Below are 19,381 nucleotides of genomic sequence, written 5' to 3' on the forward strand. Positions count from 1 at the left end.
AGGTAACTGAGGCCCAGAGAAGTGAAGTGACTTGCCCAAAGTCACCCAGCTGACAGTTGGCGGAGCAGGGATTTGAACCCATGACCTCTGACTCTGAAGCCCAGGCTCTTTCCCCTGAGCCACGCTGCTTAATAATAATAATAATAATAATGGTATTTATTAAGCGCTTACTATGTGCAAAGCACTGTTCTAAGCACTGGGGAGGTTACAAGGTGATCAGGTTGTCCCATGTGGGGCTCACAGTCTTAATCCCCATTTTACAGATGAAGGAACTGAGGCCCAGAGAAGTGACTTGTCCGAAGTCACACAGCTGACAATTGGCGGAGCGGGGATTTGAACCCATGACCTCTGACTCCAAAGCCCGGGCTCTTTCCACTGAGCCATGCTGCTTCTCATCATCATTATTATTATTATTATTCCCCCAACCTGATTCCCTTGTATCTACCCCAGTACTTAAGACCTGGCACACAGTAAGCGCTTAACAAATACCATTAAAAAAATCATTATTAGCTGGTAAGTTAATTAATTAATTAATTAATTCAATCATATTTATTGAGCGCTTACTGTGTGCAGAGCACTGTACTAAGCGCTTGGGAAGTATAAGTCGGCAACATATAGAGACGGTCCCTACCCAACAACGGGCTCACAGCCTAGAAGGGGGAGAGAGACAACAAAGCAAAGCATGTAGACAGGTGTCAAAATCGTCAGAACAAATAGAATTAAAGCTCTATGCACATCATTAACCAAATAAATAGAATAGTAAATATGTACAAGTAAAATAGAGTAATAAAACTGTACAAATATATATACGAGTGCTATGGCAGCGTGGCTCAATGGAAAGAGCATGGGCTTTGGAGTCAGAGGTCATGGGTTCGAATCCCGGCTCTGCCATATGTCTGCTGTGTGACCTTGGGCAAGTCACTTCACTTCTCTGAGCCTCAGTTATCTCATCTGTAAAATGGGGATGAAGACTGTGAGCCCCCAGTGGGACAACCTGATCACCTTGTAACTTCCCCAGTGCTCAGAACAGTGCTTTGCACAAAGTAAGTGCTTTATAAATGCCATAAAAAAAGTGGCGGAGCCGGGATTCGAACCCATGACCTCTGACTCATAAGCCCGTGCTCTTTCCACTGAGCCACGCTGCTTCTCAATAATAATAATAGTGGTATTTGTTAAGCTCTATGTGCCAAGCGCTGTTCTAAGCGCTGGGGAGGATACAAGGTGATCAGGTTGTCCCACGGGGGGCTCACAGTCTCAATCCCCATTTTCCAGATGAGGGAGCTGAGGCCCAGAGAAGGGAAGTGACTTGCCCAAGGTCACACTGCAGACAAGTGGCGGAGCCGGGATTAGAACCCATAACCTCTGACTCCCAAGCCCGGGCTCTTTCCACTGAGCCACGCTATAAGTTTGACCAGCCCACGGTCACCCAGCAGTCAAGCGGAGGAGCTGAATCCTTCTGACTCTCAGGACCACGCTCTAGCCACTGCACCACACTAATCTCCGGCCCAATTTGTACTTCCCAAGCGCTTAGTCCATCATCATCATCATCAATCGTATTTATTGAGCGCTTACTGTGTGCAGAGCACTGTACTAAGCGCTTGGGAAGCACAAATTGGCAACATATAGAGACAGTCCCTACCCAACAGTGGGCTCACAGTCTAAAAGGGGGAGACAAAACCAAACATACTAACAAAATAAAATAAATAGAATAGATATGTACAAGTAAAATAAATAAATAAATAAATAGAGTAATAAATATGTACAAACATATATACTTATATACAGGTGCTGTGGGGAAGGGAAGGAGGTAAGATGGGGGGGATGGAGAGGGGGACGAGGGGGAGAGGAAGGAAGGGGCTCATTGTGGGAAGGCCTCCTGGAGGAGGTGAGCTCTCAGTAGGGCCTTGAAGGGAGGAAGAGAGCCAGCTTGGCGGATGGGCAGAGGGATTGGGGGCATTCCGGGCCCGGGGGAGGATGTGGGCCGGGGGTCGATGGCGGGACAGGCGAGAATGAGGTACGGTGAGGAGATTAGCGGTGGAGGAGCGGAGGGTGCGGGCTGGGCTGGAGAAGGAGAGAAGGGAGGTGAGGGAGGAGGGGGCCAGGGGATGGATGGACAGCCTGGAAGCCCAGGGTGAGGAGTTTCTGCCTGATGCGCAGATTGATTGGTAGCCACTGGAGATTTTTGAGGAGGGGAGTAATATGCCCAGAGCGTTTCTGGCCAAAGACAATCCGGGCAGCAGCATGAAGTATGGATTGAAGTGGGGAGAGACACGAGGATGGGAGATCAGAGAGAAGGCTGGTGCAGTAGTCCAGACGGGATAGGATGAGAGCTTGAACGAGCAGGGTAGCAGTTTGGATGGAGAGGAAAGGGCGGATCTTGGCAATGGTGCGGAACTGAATCCGGCAGGTTTTGGTGACGGCTTGGATGTGAGGGGTGAAGGAGAGAGCGGAGTCGAGGATGACACCAAGGTTGCGGGCCTGTGAGACGGGAAGGATGGTAGTGCCGTCAACAGAGGTGGGAAAGTCAGGGAGAGGGCAGGGTTTGGGAGGGAAGACAAGGAGTTCAGTCTTGGACATGTTGAGTTTGAGGTGGCGGGCAGACATCCAGATGGAGATGTCCTGAAGGCAGGAGGAGATGTGAGCCTGGAGAGAGGCAGAGAGAGCAGGGGCGGAGATGGAGATCTGGGTGTCATCAGCGTAGAGGTGATAGTTGAAGCCGTGCGAGCGAATGAGGTCACCAAGGGAGTGGGTGTAGATCGAGAACAGAAGGGGACCAAGCACTGAACCTTGGGGAACCCCCACAGTGAGAGGATGGGAGGGGGAGGAGGAGCCTGCAAAAGAGACTGAGAAAGAACGACCGGAGAGGTAAGAGGAGAACCAGGAGAGGACGGAGTCTGTGAAGCCAAGGTCGGATAGCGGGTTGAGGAGAAGGGGGTGGTCCACGGTGTTGAAGGCAGCTGAGAGGTCGAGGAGGATTAGGACAGAGTAGGACCCGTTGGATTTGGCAAGCAGGAGGTCATTGGTGACCTCTGAGAGGGCAGTTTCCATGGAATGTATGCGATGGAAGCCAGACTGGAGGGGGGCCAGGAGGGAGTTGGTGTTGAGGAATTCTAGGCAGCGCGTGTAGACAACTCATTCAAGGAGTTCGGAAAGGAATGGTAGGAGGGAGATGGGGCGATAACTGCGTGACTTTGGGCAAGTCACTTAACTTCGCTGTGCCTCAGTTCCCTCATCTGTAAAATGGGGATGGAGACTGTGAGCCCCACGAGGGACAATCTGATCACCTCGCATCCTCCCCAGCACTTAGAACAGAGCTTTGTACATAGTAAGCCCTTAACAAATGCCATCCAGCACTTAGAACAGTGCCCAGCGCTTAGAACAGTGCTTTACACATAGTGAGTGCTTAACAAATGCCATCATTATGTATTATTATTATTAAGTGACTTGCCCAAAGTCACACGGCTGACAAGTGGCAGAGCCGGGAATAGAACCCATGACCTCTGACTCCTAAGCCCGAGCTCTTTCTACTGAGCCACGCTGCTTCTTGTACTTTCCAGGCGCTTAGTACAGTGCTCTGCACAGAGTAAGTGCTCAATAAATACAACTGAATGAATGAATGAATGAATTTTACGGATGAAGGAACTGAGACCCAAAGACGGTCACCCAGCAGACAAATGGAAGAGCCTGGATTAGAACCCAGGCCCTTTTGACTCTCAAGCCTGGATTCCATTCATTCATTCATTCATTCATTCATTCATTCATTCATTCAATCATATTTATTGAGCGCTTACTGTGTGCAGAGCACTGTACTAAGCGCTTGGGAAGTACAAGTTGGCAACATATAGAGATGGTCCCTACCCAACAGTGGGCTCACAGTCTAGAAGGGGGAGGACAGACAACAAAACAAAACATATTAACTGAATAAAATAAATAGAATAAATAGAATAAATTAATAAATAATAGTTCCAGCCCTTAGGCCACGTTGCCTGGCCACGCTGCTTACCAAATAGAACAAAAGAAGACAACGTCAATAATGATCGTGATAATAATAATATTCATTCATTCATTCAATCAGATTTATTGAGTGCTTCCTGTGTGCAGAGCACTGTACTAAGCGCTTGGGAAGTACAAGTTGGCAACATATAGAGACGGTCCCTACCCAACAGGGGGCTCACAGTCTAGAAGGGGGAAACAGACAACAAAACGAAACATATTAACACAATAAAATAAATAGAATAAATAAATAAATAATTGCTCCAGCCCCTAGGCCACATTGCCTAGCCATGCTGCTTACCAAATAAAACAAAAGAAGACAACGTCAATAATGATCATGATAATAATAATATTCATTCATTCATTCAATCAGATTTATTGAGTGCTTCCTGTGTGCAGAGCACTGTACTAAGCGCTTGGGAAGTCCAAGTTGGCAACATATAGAGACGGTCCCTACCCAACAGCGGGCTCACAGTCTAGAAGGGGGAGACAGATAACAAAACAAAACATATTAACAGAATAAAATAAATAGAATAAATAAATAAATAATAGTTCCAGCCCCTAGGCCACGTTGCCTGGCCACACTGCTTACCAAATAAAACAAAAGAAGACAACGTCAATAATGATCATGATAATAATATTCATTCATTCATTCAATCGGATTTATTCAATCAATCAATCAATCAATCAATCGTATTTATTGAGCGCTTCCTGTGTGCAGAGCACTGTACTAAGCGCTTGGGAAGTCCAAGTTGGCAACATCTAGAGACGGTCCCTACCCAACAGCGGGCTCACAGTCTAGAAGGGGGAGACAGACAACAAAACAAAACATATTAACAGAATAAAATAAATAGAATAAATAGAATAAATAAATAAATAATAGTTCCAGCCCCTAGGCCACGTTGCCTGGCCACACTGCTGACCAAAGAAAACAAAAGAAGACAACGTCAATAATGATCATGATAATAATAATATTCATTCATTCATTCAATCGGATTTATTGAGCGCTTCCTGTGTGCAGAGCACTGTACTAAGCGCTTGGGAAGTCCAAGTTGGAATAAATAGAATAAATAAATAAATAATAGTTCCAGCCCCTACGCCACATTGCCTGGCCACGCTGCTGACCAAATAAAACAAAAGAAGACAACGTCAATAATGATTGTGATAATAATAATATTCATTCATTCATTCATTCGGATTTATTCAATCAATCAATCAATCAATTGTATTTATTGAGTGCTTACTGTGTACAGAGCACAGTACTTAAAGCGCTTGGGAAGTCCAAGTTGGCAACATCTAGAGACGGTCCCTACCCGACAGCGGGCTCACGGTCTAGAAGGGGGAGACAGACAACAAAACGAAACATATTAACACAATAAAATAAATAGAATAAATAAATAAATAAATAATAGTTCCAGCCCCTAGGCCACGTTGCCTGGCCACGCTGCTGACCAAATAAAACAAAAGAAGACAACATCAATAATGATCATGATAATAGTAATATTCATTCATTCATTCAATCGGATTTATTGAGCGCTTCCTGTGTGCAGAGCACTGTACTAAGCGCTTGGGAAGTCCAAGTTGGCAACATATAGAGACGGTCCCTACCCAACAGTGGGCTCACAGTCTAGAAGGGGGAGACAGACAACAAAACAAAAGATATTAACAGAATAAAATAAATAGAATAAATAAATAAATAATAGTTCCAGCCCCTAGGCCACGTTGCCTGGCCACGCTGCTGACCAAATAAAACAAAAGAAGACAACGTCAATAATGATCATGATAATAATAATGATATTCATTCATTCATTCAATCGGATTTATTCAATCAATCAATCAATCAATCGTATTTATTGAGCGCTTACTGTGTGCAGAGCACTGTACTAAGTGCTTGGGAAGTCCAAGTTGGCAACATATAGAGACGGTCCCTACCCAACAGTGGGCTCACAGTCTAGAAGGGGGAGACAGACAACAAAACAAAACATATTAACAGAAAAAAATAAATCGAATAAATAAACAAATAATAGTTCCAGCCTCTAGGCCACGTTGCCTAGCCACACTGCTTACCAAATAAAACAAGACAACATCAATAATGATCATGATAATAATAATATTTATTAATTCATTCAATCGGATTTATTGAGCGCTTCCTGTGTGCAGAGCACTGTACTAAGCGCTTGGGAAGTCCAAGTTGGCAACATCTAGAGACGGTCCCTACCCAACAGCGGGCTCACAGTCTAGAAGGGGGAGCCAGACAACAAAACAAAACATATTAACACAATAAAATAAATAGAATAAATAAATAAATAATAGTTCCAGCCCCTAGGCCTCGTTGCCTGGCCACGCTGCTTACCAAATAAAACAAAAGAAGACAACGTCAATAATGATCATGATAATAATAATATTCATTCATTCATTCAATCTGATTTATTCAATCAATCAATCAATCATATTTACTGAGCGCTTACTGTGTAAGTCCAAGTTGGCAACATCTAGAGACGGTCCCTACCCAACAGTGGGCTCACAGTCTAGAAGGGGGAGACAGACAACAAAACAAAGCATATTAACAGAATAAAATAAATAGAATAAATAGAATAAATAAACAAATAATAGTTCCAGCCCCTAGGCCACGTTGCCTGGCCACGCTGCTGACCAAATAAAACAAAAGAAGACAACGTCAATAATGATCATGATAATAATAATAATATTCATTCATTCATTCAATCGGATTTATTCAATCAATCAATCAATCAATCAATCATATTTATTGAGCGCTTTACTGTGTGCAGAGCACTGTACTAAGTGCTTGGGAAGTCCAAGTTGGCAACATATAGAGACGGTCCCTACCCAACAGCGGGCTCACAGTCTAGAAGGGGGAGACAGACAACAAAACAAAACATATTAACAGAATAAAATAAATAGAATAAATAAATAAATAATAGTTCCAGCCCCTAGGCCACGCTGCTGACCAAATAAAACAAAAGAAGACAACGTCAATAATGATCGTGATAATAATAATATTCATTCATCCAATCGGATTTATTGAGCGCTTCCTGTATGCAGAGCACCGCTCTTGGGAAGTACAAGTTGGGAACATAATAATAAACCTCACTTTAAACTTCCCAAAGACCAGGAGCTTTCCGAACAAAAACAAACTCCTAATAATAATAATAATAATAATAATAATCATGGCATTTGTTAAGCGCTTACTATGTGCAAAGCACCGTTCTAAGCACTGGGGAGGTTACAAGGTGATCAGGTTGTCCCACAGGAGGCTCACAGTTTTCAGCCCCATTTGACAGATGAGGGAACTGAGACCCAGAGAAGTCAAGTGACTTGTCCAAAGTCACACAGCTGACAACTGGCGGAGCCGGGAAATACCACCTGGCTCTGGAAACAAGAAAGGCCGATAACCCTCCAAGTTCATGACAGAAAGCGTTAGCTCCCGGACCCGGAAGGAATCATCTACTTAATCCTTTTTGTTATAAAAGGGCTCGTACGGATGATTATTTACGTTACTGATTTCTCCTCCTTAGTACTGTTTTGTCCCGGTGTCAGCGCAGAAGAATAAGTCAACACACCGCGGCAGTTAGCGGAGTATTAAAGTGTCACCACACGGCGTGGTTTATGAATACACACGTCTCGATTTCCTTTCGGGGGGATGTTTGGCTGACAACTGCAACGACAAGCTAATCGTGCGCGTTGGCTCCCTTGAGGAGCGGTGTGTCTTGGTGGCGAGAGCTCGAGCCTGGGAGTCGGAAGGACCTGGGTTCAAATCCCGACGCCTCCCCGGGTCCGCTGTGTGACCTCGGGCAAGTCACTTCACTCCTCTGGGCCTCGGTGACCTCATCTGGAAAATGGGGATTAAGACTGTGAGCCCCGCGGGGGACAGGGGCTGTGTCCAATCTGAATGACTTGCTCCAGCGCTCAGAGCAGTGCAAAGCACGTAGTAAGAGCTTAATAAGTACCATCATTATTCATTCATTCAATCGTATTTATTGAGTGCTTACTGTGTGTAGACCACTGTGTATACACAGTGTGTAGACCACTGTGTATACACTGTGTGTAGACCACTACTAAGTGGTTGGGAGAGGACAGTACAACTCTGAACAGACACATTCCCCGCCCTACCCCACTCATCAATCAATCAATCAATCAATCAATCAATCAATCGTATTTATTGAGTGCTTACTATGTGCAGAGCACTGTACTAAGCGCTTGGGAAGTACAAATTGGCATCACATAGAGACAGTCCCTACCCAACAGTGGGCTCACAGTCTAAAAGGGGGAGACAGAGAACAGAACCAAACATACCAACAAAATAAAATAAGTAGGATAGAAATGTACAAGTAAAATAAATAAATAAATAAATAAATAAATAGAGTAAGAAATATGTCATCATCATCATCGTCATCATCATCAATCGTATTTATTGAGCGCTTACTGTGTGCAGAGCACTGTACTGAGCGCTTGGGAAGTACAAGTTGGTAACATATAGAGACAGTCCCTACCCAGCAGTGGGCTCACAGTCTAAAAGGGGGAGACAGAGAACAAGACCAAGCATACTAACAAAATAAAATAAATAGAATAGATATGTAAATAAATAGAATAGATATGTACTCCTGAGGAAGTACAAGACTGTAATAATAATAATAATAATAATGATGACATTTGTTAAGCGCTTACTATGTGCCAAGCACTGTTCTAAGCGCTGGGGTAGATACAAGGTAATCGGTTGTCCCACGTGGGGCTTACAGTCTTAATCCCCATTTTACAGATGAGGGAACGGAGGCACGGAGAAGTTAAATGGCCTGCCCAAAGTCAAACGGCAGACAAGTGGCAGAGACGGGATTAGAACCCACGTCCTCTGACTCCCAAGCCCTAGACTGTAAGCTTGTTATGGGCAGGGAATGTGTCTGGTATATTGTCATACTGTATTAATTGAGTGCTTACTGTTCATTCATTCATTCCTTCGATCGTATTTATTGAGCGCTTACTGTGTGCAGAGCACTGTACTAAGCGCTTGGGAAGTACAAGCTGGCAACATATAGAGACGGCTCACAGTCTAGAAGGGGGAGACGGACAACAAAACAAAACACGTGGACAGGTGTCAAGTCGTCAGAATAAATAGAAGCAAAGCTAGATGCACATCATTGACAAAATAAATAGAATAGTAAATATGTACAAGTAAAATCAATAGAGTAATAAATCTGCACAAACATATTCATTCATTCAATCGTATTTCTTGAGCGCTTACTGTGTGCAGAGCACTGTACTAAGCGCTTGGGAAGTACAAATTGGCAACATATAGAGACGGCTCACAGTCTAGAAGGGGGAGACGACAACAAAACAAAACATGTGGACAGGTGTCAAGTCGTCAGAATAAATAGAAGCAAAGCTAGATGCACATCATTGACAAAATAAATAGAATAGTAAACATGTACAAGTAAAATCAATAGAGTAATAAATCTGTACAAACATATTCATTCATTCATTCAATTGCATTTATTGAGCACTTACTGTGTGCAGAGCACTGTACTAAGCGCTTGGGAAGTACAAGTTGGCAACATAGAGAGACGGTCCCTACCCAACAACGGGCTCACAGTCTAGAAGGGGGAGACAGAGAACAAAACAAAACATGTGGACAGGTGTCAAGTCGTCAGAATAAATAGAAGTAAAGCTAGATGGACATCATCATCATCATCATCAATCGTATTTATTGAGCGCTTACTGTGTGCAGAGCACTGTACTAAGCGCTTGGGAAGTACAAGTTGGCAACATATAGAGACAGTCCCTACCCAGCAGTGGGCCCACAGTCTAAAAGGGGGAGAATTGACAAAATCATTGACAAAATAAATAGAACAGTAAATATGTACAAGTAAAATCAATAGAGTAATAAATCTGTACAAACATATTCATTCATTCGATCATATTTATTGAGTGCTTACTGTGTGCAGAGCACTGTACTAAGCGCTTGGGAAGTACAAGTTGGCAACATAGAGGGATGGTCCCTACCCAACAATGGGCTCACAGTCTAGAAGGGGGAGACAGAGAACAAAACAAAACATGTGGACAGGTGTCAAGTCGTCAGAATAAATAGAAGTAAAGCTAGATGCACATCATTGACAAAATAAATAGAATAGTAAATATGTACAAGTAAAATCAATAGAGTAATAAATCTGTCCAAACATATATACAGGTGCTGTGAGGAGGGGAAGGAGGTAGGGCAGGGGAGATGGGGAGGAGGAGAGGAAAAAAGGGGGTTCAGTGTGGGAAGGCCTCCTGGAGGAGGTGAGCTCTCAGTAGGGCTTGGAAGGGAGGAAGAGAGCGAGCTTGGCGGATGGGCGGAGGGATTGGGGGCATTCCGGGCCAGGGGAAGGACGGGGGCGGGGGGTCGATGGCGGGACGGGCGAGAACGAGGCACGGTGAGGGTACTATAATAATAATAATGGCATTTATTAAGCGCTTACTATGTGCAAAGCATTCATTCATTCATTCAATCGTATTTATTGAGCGCTTACTGTGTGCAGAGCACTGGACTAAGCACTTGGGAAGTCCAAGTTGGCAACATCTAGAGACGGTCCCTACCCAACAGCGGGCTCACAGTCTAGAAGGGGGAGACAGAGAACAAAACCAAACAAATTAACAAAATAAAATAAATAGAATACGTACAAGTAAAATAAATTAAATAAATAAATAGAGTAATAAATATGTAAAAACGTATATACATACATAAAGCACCGTTCTAAGCACTGGGGAGGTTACAAGGTGATCAGGTTGTCCCACGGGGGGCTCACAGTCTTCATCCCCATTTTCCAGATGAGGTCACTGAGGCCCAGAGAAGTGAAGTGACTTGCCCAAAGTCACACAGAGAAGCTTAGAGAAGCAGCGTGGCTCAGTGGAAAGAGCCCGGGCTTGGGAGTCAGAGGTCATGGGTTCGAATCCCAGCTCTGCCACATGTCTGCTGTGTGACCTTGGGCAAGTCACTTAACTTCTCTGAGCCTCAGTTCCCTCATCTGGAAAATGGGGATTAAGACTGTGAGCCCCACGTGGGACAATCTGATCACCTTGTATCCCCCCCAGCGCTTAGAACAGTGCTTTGCACATAGTAAGCGCTTAACAAATGCCATTATTACATTACACAGCTGGCAATTGGCGGAGTGGGGATTTGAACCCATGACCTCTGACTCCAAAGCCCGGGCTCTTTCCACTGAGCCACGCTGCTTCTCTACTATGTGCAGAGTACTGTACTAAACGATTGGGAAAGTAGAATACAGCAATAAATAGAGACAATCCCTGTTCACAACGAGCCCTCAGGCTAGAAGCGGGGAAAACGGACACCAAAACAAGTAAACAGACTTGTATTGCTTACTATGATATAAGGTAGGATTAGAACTCAGATCCTTTGATTCCCAGGCCCGTGCTCTATCCATCAGCTTTCCCTTGAGTCTTTGGTTTGCTCGCTTTGAAGGCAAGATTTTACTGCTAAAGCTCGATTTTAAGGTGAAAACACTAAATTCCCACTTAACCTGAGCACTTGTATTTTCCAAGCGCTCAGTACAGTGCTCTGCACACAGCAAGTGCTCATTAGAGAAGCAGCGTGGCTCAGTGGAAAGAGCCCGGGCTTTGGAGTCAGAGGTCATGGGTTCAGATCCTGGCTCCACCAATTGTCAGCTGTGTGACTTTGGGCAAGTCCCTTCACTTCGCTGTGCCTCGGTTACCTCATCTGTAAAATGGGGATTAAGACTGTGAGCCCCCCGTGGGACAACCTGATCACCTTGTAACCTCCCCAGCGCTTAGAACAGTGCTTTACACATAGTAAGTGCTTAATAAATGCCATTATTATTATTATTACTATTAAGTACGAATGAATGAATGAATGAATGAATGAATGAATGAATGAACAAAGACTTGGAAATCATTCCAAGGAATTTTACTGGGATCAAACCATCAATCTCCTTCATTAGGCAGTTATTAATTCTGATTTCCGAGCCCACTGTTGGGTAGGGACTGTCTCTATATGTTGCCAACTTGTACTTCCCAAGCGCTTAGTACAGTGCTGTGCACACAGTAAGCGCTCAATAAATGCGATTGATGATGATTCCACTGTGGATGAATGTGTCTGCCTGTCTCTCCTGTTAAAATAATGATAATAATAATAATGATAATAATAGTACTTGATAAGGGCTTACTAAGTGCCAAACACTGTCCAAAGCATTGGGGTAGATACAAGTTAATAATAATAATAATAATAATGGCATTTATTTAGCGCTTACTATGTGCAAAGCACTGTTCTAAGTGCTGGGGAGGTTACAAGGTGATCAGGTTGTCCCACGAGGGGCTCACAGTCTTCATCCCCATTTTACAGCTGAGGGAACTGAGGCCCAGAGAAGTGAAGTGACCTGCCCAAAGTCACCCAGCTGACAATTGGCAGAGCCGGGATTTGAACCCATGACCTCTGACTCCAAAGCCCGGGCTCTTTTCCACCAAGCTACGCTGCTTCTCTAATCAGTTAATCAGTTAGTCAGTTTGGACACTGACCCTGTCCCTCATGGGGAACGTACTCTTATTCCCCATTTTGCAGATGAGGTAACTAAGGCCCACAGAAGTGAAGTGACTTGCCCAAGGTCACACAGCAGACATGTGGCTGAGCCGGGATTGGAACCCAGTTCTTTCTGACTCCCAAACCCAGGCTCTTCCCACTAAGCCATACTACTACATACTAGAAGCAGCGTGGCTCAGTGGAAAGAGCCCAGGCTTGGGAGTCAGAGGTCATGGGTTCGAATCCCAGCTCTGCCACATGTCTGCTGTGTGACCTTGGGCAAGTCACTTAACTTCTCTGAGCCTCAGTTATCTCGTCTGTAAAATGAGGATTAAGACTGTGAGCCCCCCATGGGACAACTTGATCACCTTGTATCCCCCCCCTCAGCGCTTACAACAGTGCTCTGCACATAGTAAGCGCTTAACAAATGCCATTATTATTATTATTATTATTATTATTATTACTCAGAGAAGCAGCGTGGCTCAGTGGAAAGAGCCTGGACTTGGGAGTCGGAGGTCATGGGTTCAAATCCCAGCTCCGCCACTTGTCAGCTGTGTGACCTTGGGCAAGTCACCCTCTGTGCCTCAGTTCCCTCATCTGTAAAATGGGGATTAAGACCGTGAGCCCCCCGTGGGACAACCTGATCACCCTGTATCCTCCCCAGCGCTTAGAATAGTGCTTTGCACATAGTAAGCGCTTAACAAATGACAATATTATTATTCTCATTAAGCCACGTTGCTTTTTGTTAGTAAGTTTGGTTTTGTTCTCTGTCTCCCCCTTTTAGACTGTGAGCCCACTGTTGGGTAGGGACTGTCTCTATATGTTGCCAATTTGTACTTCCCAAGCGCTTAGTACAGTGCTCTGCACATAGTAAGCGCTCAATAAATAGGATTGATTGATTGGAGAATGGAATGGAAACTCCTTGCGGGCAGGGAATAGGTCTCGTGTTTCTCTACCATTTTTCTGAGCGCTTCTCCCCCTCTAGACTGTAAGCTCGTTGTGGGCAGGGAATGTGTCTGTTATATTGTTGCGTTGTACTCTCCCAAGCACTTAGTACAGCACCCCGCACCTAGTAAGCACTCAATAAATACGATTGACTAACAGGTATTGCATCCCCATTTTGCTGATGAGGGAACTGAGGCCCAGAGAAGTGAAGTAACTTGCCCAAAGTCACACAGCTGACAAGTGAAGGGGAGCGGCTCCGTGGAAAAGAGCCCGGGCTTCGGAGTCAGAGGTTGTGGGTTCTAATCCCGGCTCCGCCGCTTGTCAGCCGTGTGACTTGGGGCCCGTCACGCCTTCTCTGGGCCTCAGTTTCCTCACCTGTAAAACGGGGATGGAAACTGTGACGTGGGACAACCTGGTGACCCTGTATCTACCCCAGCGCTTAGAACAGTGCTTGGCACATAGTAAGCGCCTAACAAATACCATCATTATTATTACGAAGTGGCGGATCGGGGATAAGAACCCAGGTCACTCTAATCAATCAATCAATCAATCAATCGTATTTATTGAGCGCTTACTATGTGCAGAGCACTGTGCTAAGCGCTTGGGAAGTACAAATTGGCATCACTCTAGACTATAAACTCGTCGTGGACGGGGAATTCATTCGATCGTGTTTCTGGAGCGCTTACTGTGTGAACGGCCCTCGACTAAGGGCTTAAAAAATTTGCTGTTTTGTGCCATTGTTGTAGTCTCCCTCGCACATAGTAAGCCCTTAATAAATGCCATCATTATTATTATTACAGTGCCCTGCACACAGCAAGTACTCAATAAATACAGGTGATTAGTGCTCCCCAAATAACTTCACTACTGCTAAGAATGTATTCTATTTAGGAGGAGGAGGAGAAGCACCTTGGAAAACACCCTGTGCTGTTCGGGGGCCGGGCCTTCTCATTATCCCCACACAAGGGGGGACCCAGGGAGCCTGTGGTCTTTCCACTGAGCCATGCTGCTTCTCAGCGCTCAGCACACAGTGAGCATTTATCAAACACCACGATCCTTATTATTCATTCATTCGTTCAAACCTATCTATTCTATTTATTTTATTTTGTTAGTGGGTTTGGTTTCGTTCTCCGTCTCCCCCTTTTAATCAATCAATCAATCAATCAATCAATCGTATTTATTGAGCGCTTACTATGTGCAGAGCACTGTACTAAGCACTTGGGAAGTACAAATTGGCAGCACATAGAGACAGTCCCTACCCAACAGTGGGCTCACAGTCTAAAAGGGGGAGACAGAGAACTGAACCAAACATACCAACAAAATAAAATAAGTAGGATAGAAATGTACAAGTAAAATAAATAAATAAATAAATAAATAGAGTAATAAATATGCACAACCATATATACATATATACAGGTGCTGTGGGGAAGGGAAGGAGGTAAGACGGGGGGATGGAGTTATCAAACACCGCGATCATTATTATTCATTCATTCGTTCAAACCTATCTATTCTATTTATTTTATCTTGTTAGTGGGTTTGGTTTCGTTCTCCGTCTCCCCCTTTTAGACCGTGAGCCCGCTGTTGGGGAGGGACCGTCCCTAGATGTTGCCAACTTGGACTTCCCAAGCGCTTAGCCCAGTGCTCTGCGCCCAGTAAGCGCTCAATAAATACGATTGAATGAATGAATGAAGAATGATGATCGTGGTATTTGATAGATGCTCACTGTGTGCCGAGCACCGAGAAGCAGCACGGCTCAGTGGAAAGACCACAGGCTTGGGAGCCAGAGGTGGTGAGTTCTAATCCCGGCTCCGTCATCTGTCAGGTGTGTGACTTTGGGCGAGTCACTTTTTTTTTTTCTAATGGCATTTATTAAGCGCTTACTGCGTGCAGAGCACTGTTCTAAGCGCTGGGGAGTTTACGAGGTGATCAGGTTGTCCCACGTGGGACTCAGTCTTAATCCCCATTTTACAGATGAGGGAACTGAGGCCCAGGGAAGTGAAGTGACTTGCACAAAGTCACACAAGCAAGCAGGGGCGGAATTAGAACCCATAATAATAATAATAATAATAATGATGGCATTTGTTAAGCGCTTACTATGTGCAAAGCACTGTTATAAGCGCTGGGGGGGATACAAGGTGATCAGGTTGTCCCACGGGGGGCTCATCGTCTTCATCCCCATTTTACAGATGAGGGAACTGAGGCCCAGAGAAGTGAAGTGACTTGCCCAAGGTCACACAGCAGACATGTGGCGGAGCCGGGATTAGAACCCACGACATCTGGCTCCCAAACCAGTGCTCTTTCCACTGAGCCACGCTGCTTCACTTCACTTCTCTGGGCCTCAGTTACCTCATCTGTAAAATGGGGGTGAAAACTGTGAGCCCCGCGTGGGACAAGCTGATTACCTTGTATCTACCCCAGTGCTTAGAACAGTGCTTGGCACATAGTAAGTGCCTAACAAATGCCATTATTATTATTATTACTAAGTGCTGGAGTAGAGACAGGATAAATAATTAATTTATTATTAATTATTCCCGTAGGGGAAGGGGAATAGGTCCCGTAGGGGAAGACGGGGATTGAATCCCCATTTTCCAAATGAGGGAACTGAGGCAGGGAGAGGTAAGCGACACCCCCAAGGTCACACATCAGGTAAGTGGCTGGAGCGGAATTAGAACTCAGGTCCTTTGACTCCCAGCCCCGGGCTCTTTCCATTAGGCCATGCCGCTTCCCATTATAATGATCAATCAATCAATCAATTGCATTTATTGAGCCCTTACTGTGTAAATAAATAAATACGTATATTTACTGTTATTTACAGTACTGTAAATATTTACAGTATACGTATATTTACAGTTATTTTATTTACTGTGTAAATAAAATCGTATAAATAAATACGATTGATTTTTTGATTGTACTAAGCGCTTGGGAAGTACAAGTTGGCAACATCATCATCATCATCAATCATATTTATTGAGCGCTTACTATGTGCAGAGCACTGTTCTCAGCACATTACTAACACTATAAAAGGGAGAAATGCTTTTTCTCATGGTATGTGTTCAGCGCTATGCGCCTGGCACTGTACTAAACGCCGCGGTAGATACAAGCTAATCGGTCCACGTGGCAGTTGGGGCTCACGGTCTTAATCCCCATTGAGCGGATGAGGTCACTGAGGCACGACTGAGGCCCAGAGAAGCGGCGGAGCCGGGATTCCCAGGCTCTAACCACTGGGCCACGCTGCTTGTAAATCATAAATAAATAATATGATTTATAATAAATAAATCATATGATTTAGTATGATTTATTAGTAAATAAATCGTATTTATTGAGCGCTTACTGTGTGCAGAGCACTGTACTAAGCGCTTGGCAACATAGACAGTCCCTACCCAACAGTGGGCTCGCAGTCTAAAAGAACGTCTCTCACGGGGAAGACGTTTCCAAGCGTGCTAAACGCGCACCCTACAAAATAGCGCTTAGTACAGTGCTCTGCATCATCATCAATCGTATTTATTGAGCGCTTACTGCGTGCAGAGCACTGTACTAAGCGCTTGGCAACATAGAGAGACAGTCCCTACCCAACAGTGGGCTCGCAGTCTAAAAGAACGTCTCTCACGGGGAAGACATTTCCAAGCGTGCTAAACGCGCACCCTACAAATAACAGCGCTTAGTACAGTGCTCTGCATCATCATCAATCGTATTTATTGAGCGCTTACTGTGTGCAGAGCACTGTACTAAGCGCTTGGCAACATAGAGAGACAGTCCCTACCCACCAGTGGGCTCGCAGTCTAAAAGAATGTCTCTCACGGGGAAGATGTTTCCAAGCGTGCTAAACACGCACCCTACAAAATAACAGCGCTTAGTACAGTGCTCTGCATCATCATCAATCGTATTTATTGAGCGCTTACCGTGTGCAGAGCACTGTACTAAGCGCTTGGGAAGTACAAGTTGGGCACACACTAAGCGCTCAATAAATACGACGATGAATGAACAGAATTGTCCTCAAATGTTTCATCGACCCGGGCCAATCAACTTAATTACGATGGAGAAGCAGCATGAGGTAACGGCTAGGGCCCAGGCTTGGGAGTTAGGTCATGGGTTCTAATCCTGCCGCTGCCACTTGTCCGCTGGGTGACCGTGGGCAAGTCCCTTCACTTTTCCGGGCCTCAGTTCCCTCATCTGTACTTACTGAGAAGCAGCGTGGCTCAGTGGAAAGAGCCTGGGCTCGGGAGTCAGAGGTCATGGGTTCGAATGCCGCCTCCCCCACGTCTGCTGGGTGACCTTGGGCAAGTCACTTCACTTCTCTGCGCCTCAGTTCCCTCATCTGCAAACTGGGGATGAAGACTGTGAGCCCCACGTGGGACAACCTCATCTCCTTGTGTTCGCCCCAGCGCTTAGAACAGCGCTTTGCACCTAGTAAGCGCTTAAATACCAACATTATTGTTATTCTTATTATTATTACTGAGCGCTTACTGGCTATTTGGATGTCGCCCCGGGGGGATTCTGGCTCCAAATCCACTAAACGGATGCGGCGTGCTAAAGGACGACTCGGGGGGGCTTCCGGAAATCAACGTAAGGAGGCAGGGCAGAGAAGATGGAAATTTCAACAAACCATCTTCATCATCATCATCAATCGTATTTATTGAGCGCTTACTATGTGCAGAGCACTGGACTAAGCGCTTGGGAAGTACAAATTGGCAACATATAGAGACAGTCCCTCCCCAACAGTGGGCTCACAGTCTAAAAGGGGGAGACAGAGAACAAAACCAAACATACTAACAAAAAATAAATAGAATAGATATGTACAAGTAAAATAGAGTAATAAATAAATAGAATAGAGTAATCCTGCCTCCATCCCTTAATGATGGCATTTATTAAGCGCTTACTATCTTGATTTTTTTTTAAAAAAAATGATATTAGTTAAGTGCTTACTATGTGCTAGGCTCTGTACTACGTGCTGGGATAGTATATATGTTTGTACACATTTGTTACTCCATTTATTTATTTATTTTACTTGTACATATCTATTCTATTTATTTTATTTTGTTAGTATGTTTGGGTTTGTTCTGTGTCTCCCCCTTTTAGACTGTGAGCCCACTGGTGGGTAGGGACTGTCTCTATATGTTGCCAACTTGGACTTCCCAAGCGCTTAGTCCAGTGCTCTGCACACAGTGAGCGCTCAATAAATGCGATTGATGATATACGAACAGTGCTTGGCACACTAGTAAGCACTAAATACCATCATTGTTATTATTATTATTATTATTATTATTGCACTATATACCATCATTGTTATTATTATTATACCCCCTCTAGATTGTAAGCTCGTTGTGGGCAGGGAATGTCACTGCTTATTGTGTTGTGCTTTCATAAGCGCTTAGTACAGTGCTCTGCACACAGTACGAGCTCAACAAATACAACTTTATGAATAAATGAGTACAATTAAGCGCTTAACAAATGGTGGCTTAGTGGAAAGAGCCCAGGCTTGGGAGTCACAGGTCGTGGGTTCTAATCCCCACCCTGCCACTTAACAGCAGGGTGACTTTGGGCAAGTCACTTCACTTCTCTGGGCCTCAGTGACCTCATCTGTAAAATGGAGATGAAGTCTGTGAACCCCACGTGGGGCGACCCGTGGCTCAGTGGGAAGGGCCCGGGCTTTGGAGTCAGAGGTCATGGGTTCAAATCCTGGCTCCGCCACTTAATGATAATAATAATAATGATGGTATTTGTTAAGCGCTTACTATGTGCAAAGCACTGTTCTAAGCGCTGGGGAGGTTACAAGGTGAATAGGTTGTCCCACGTGGGGTTCACAGTCTTAATCCCTATTTTACAGATGAGGGAACTGAGGCACAGAGAAGTTAAGTGACTTGCCCAAAGTCACACAGGTAAGTGGCGGGGCCGGGATTTGAACCC

The sequence above is a fragment of the Tachyglossus aculeatus genome, chromosome 2 (assembly GCF_015852505.1).
Source record: "Tachyglossus aculeatus isolate mTacAcu1 chromosome 2, mTacAcu1.pri, whole genome shotgun sequence".
Taxonomy (NCBI): Eukaryota; Metazoa; Chordata; class Mammalia; order Monotremata; family Tachyglossidae; genus Tachyglossus; species Tachyglossus aculeatus.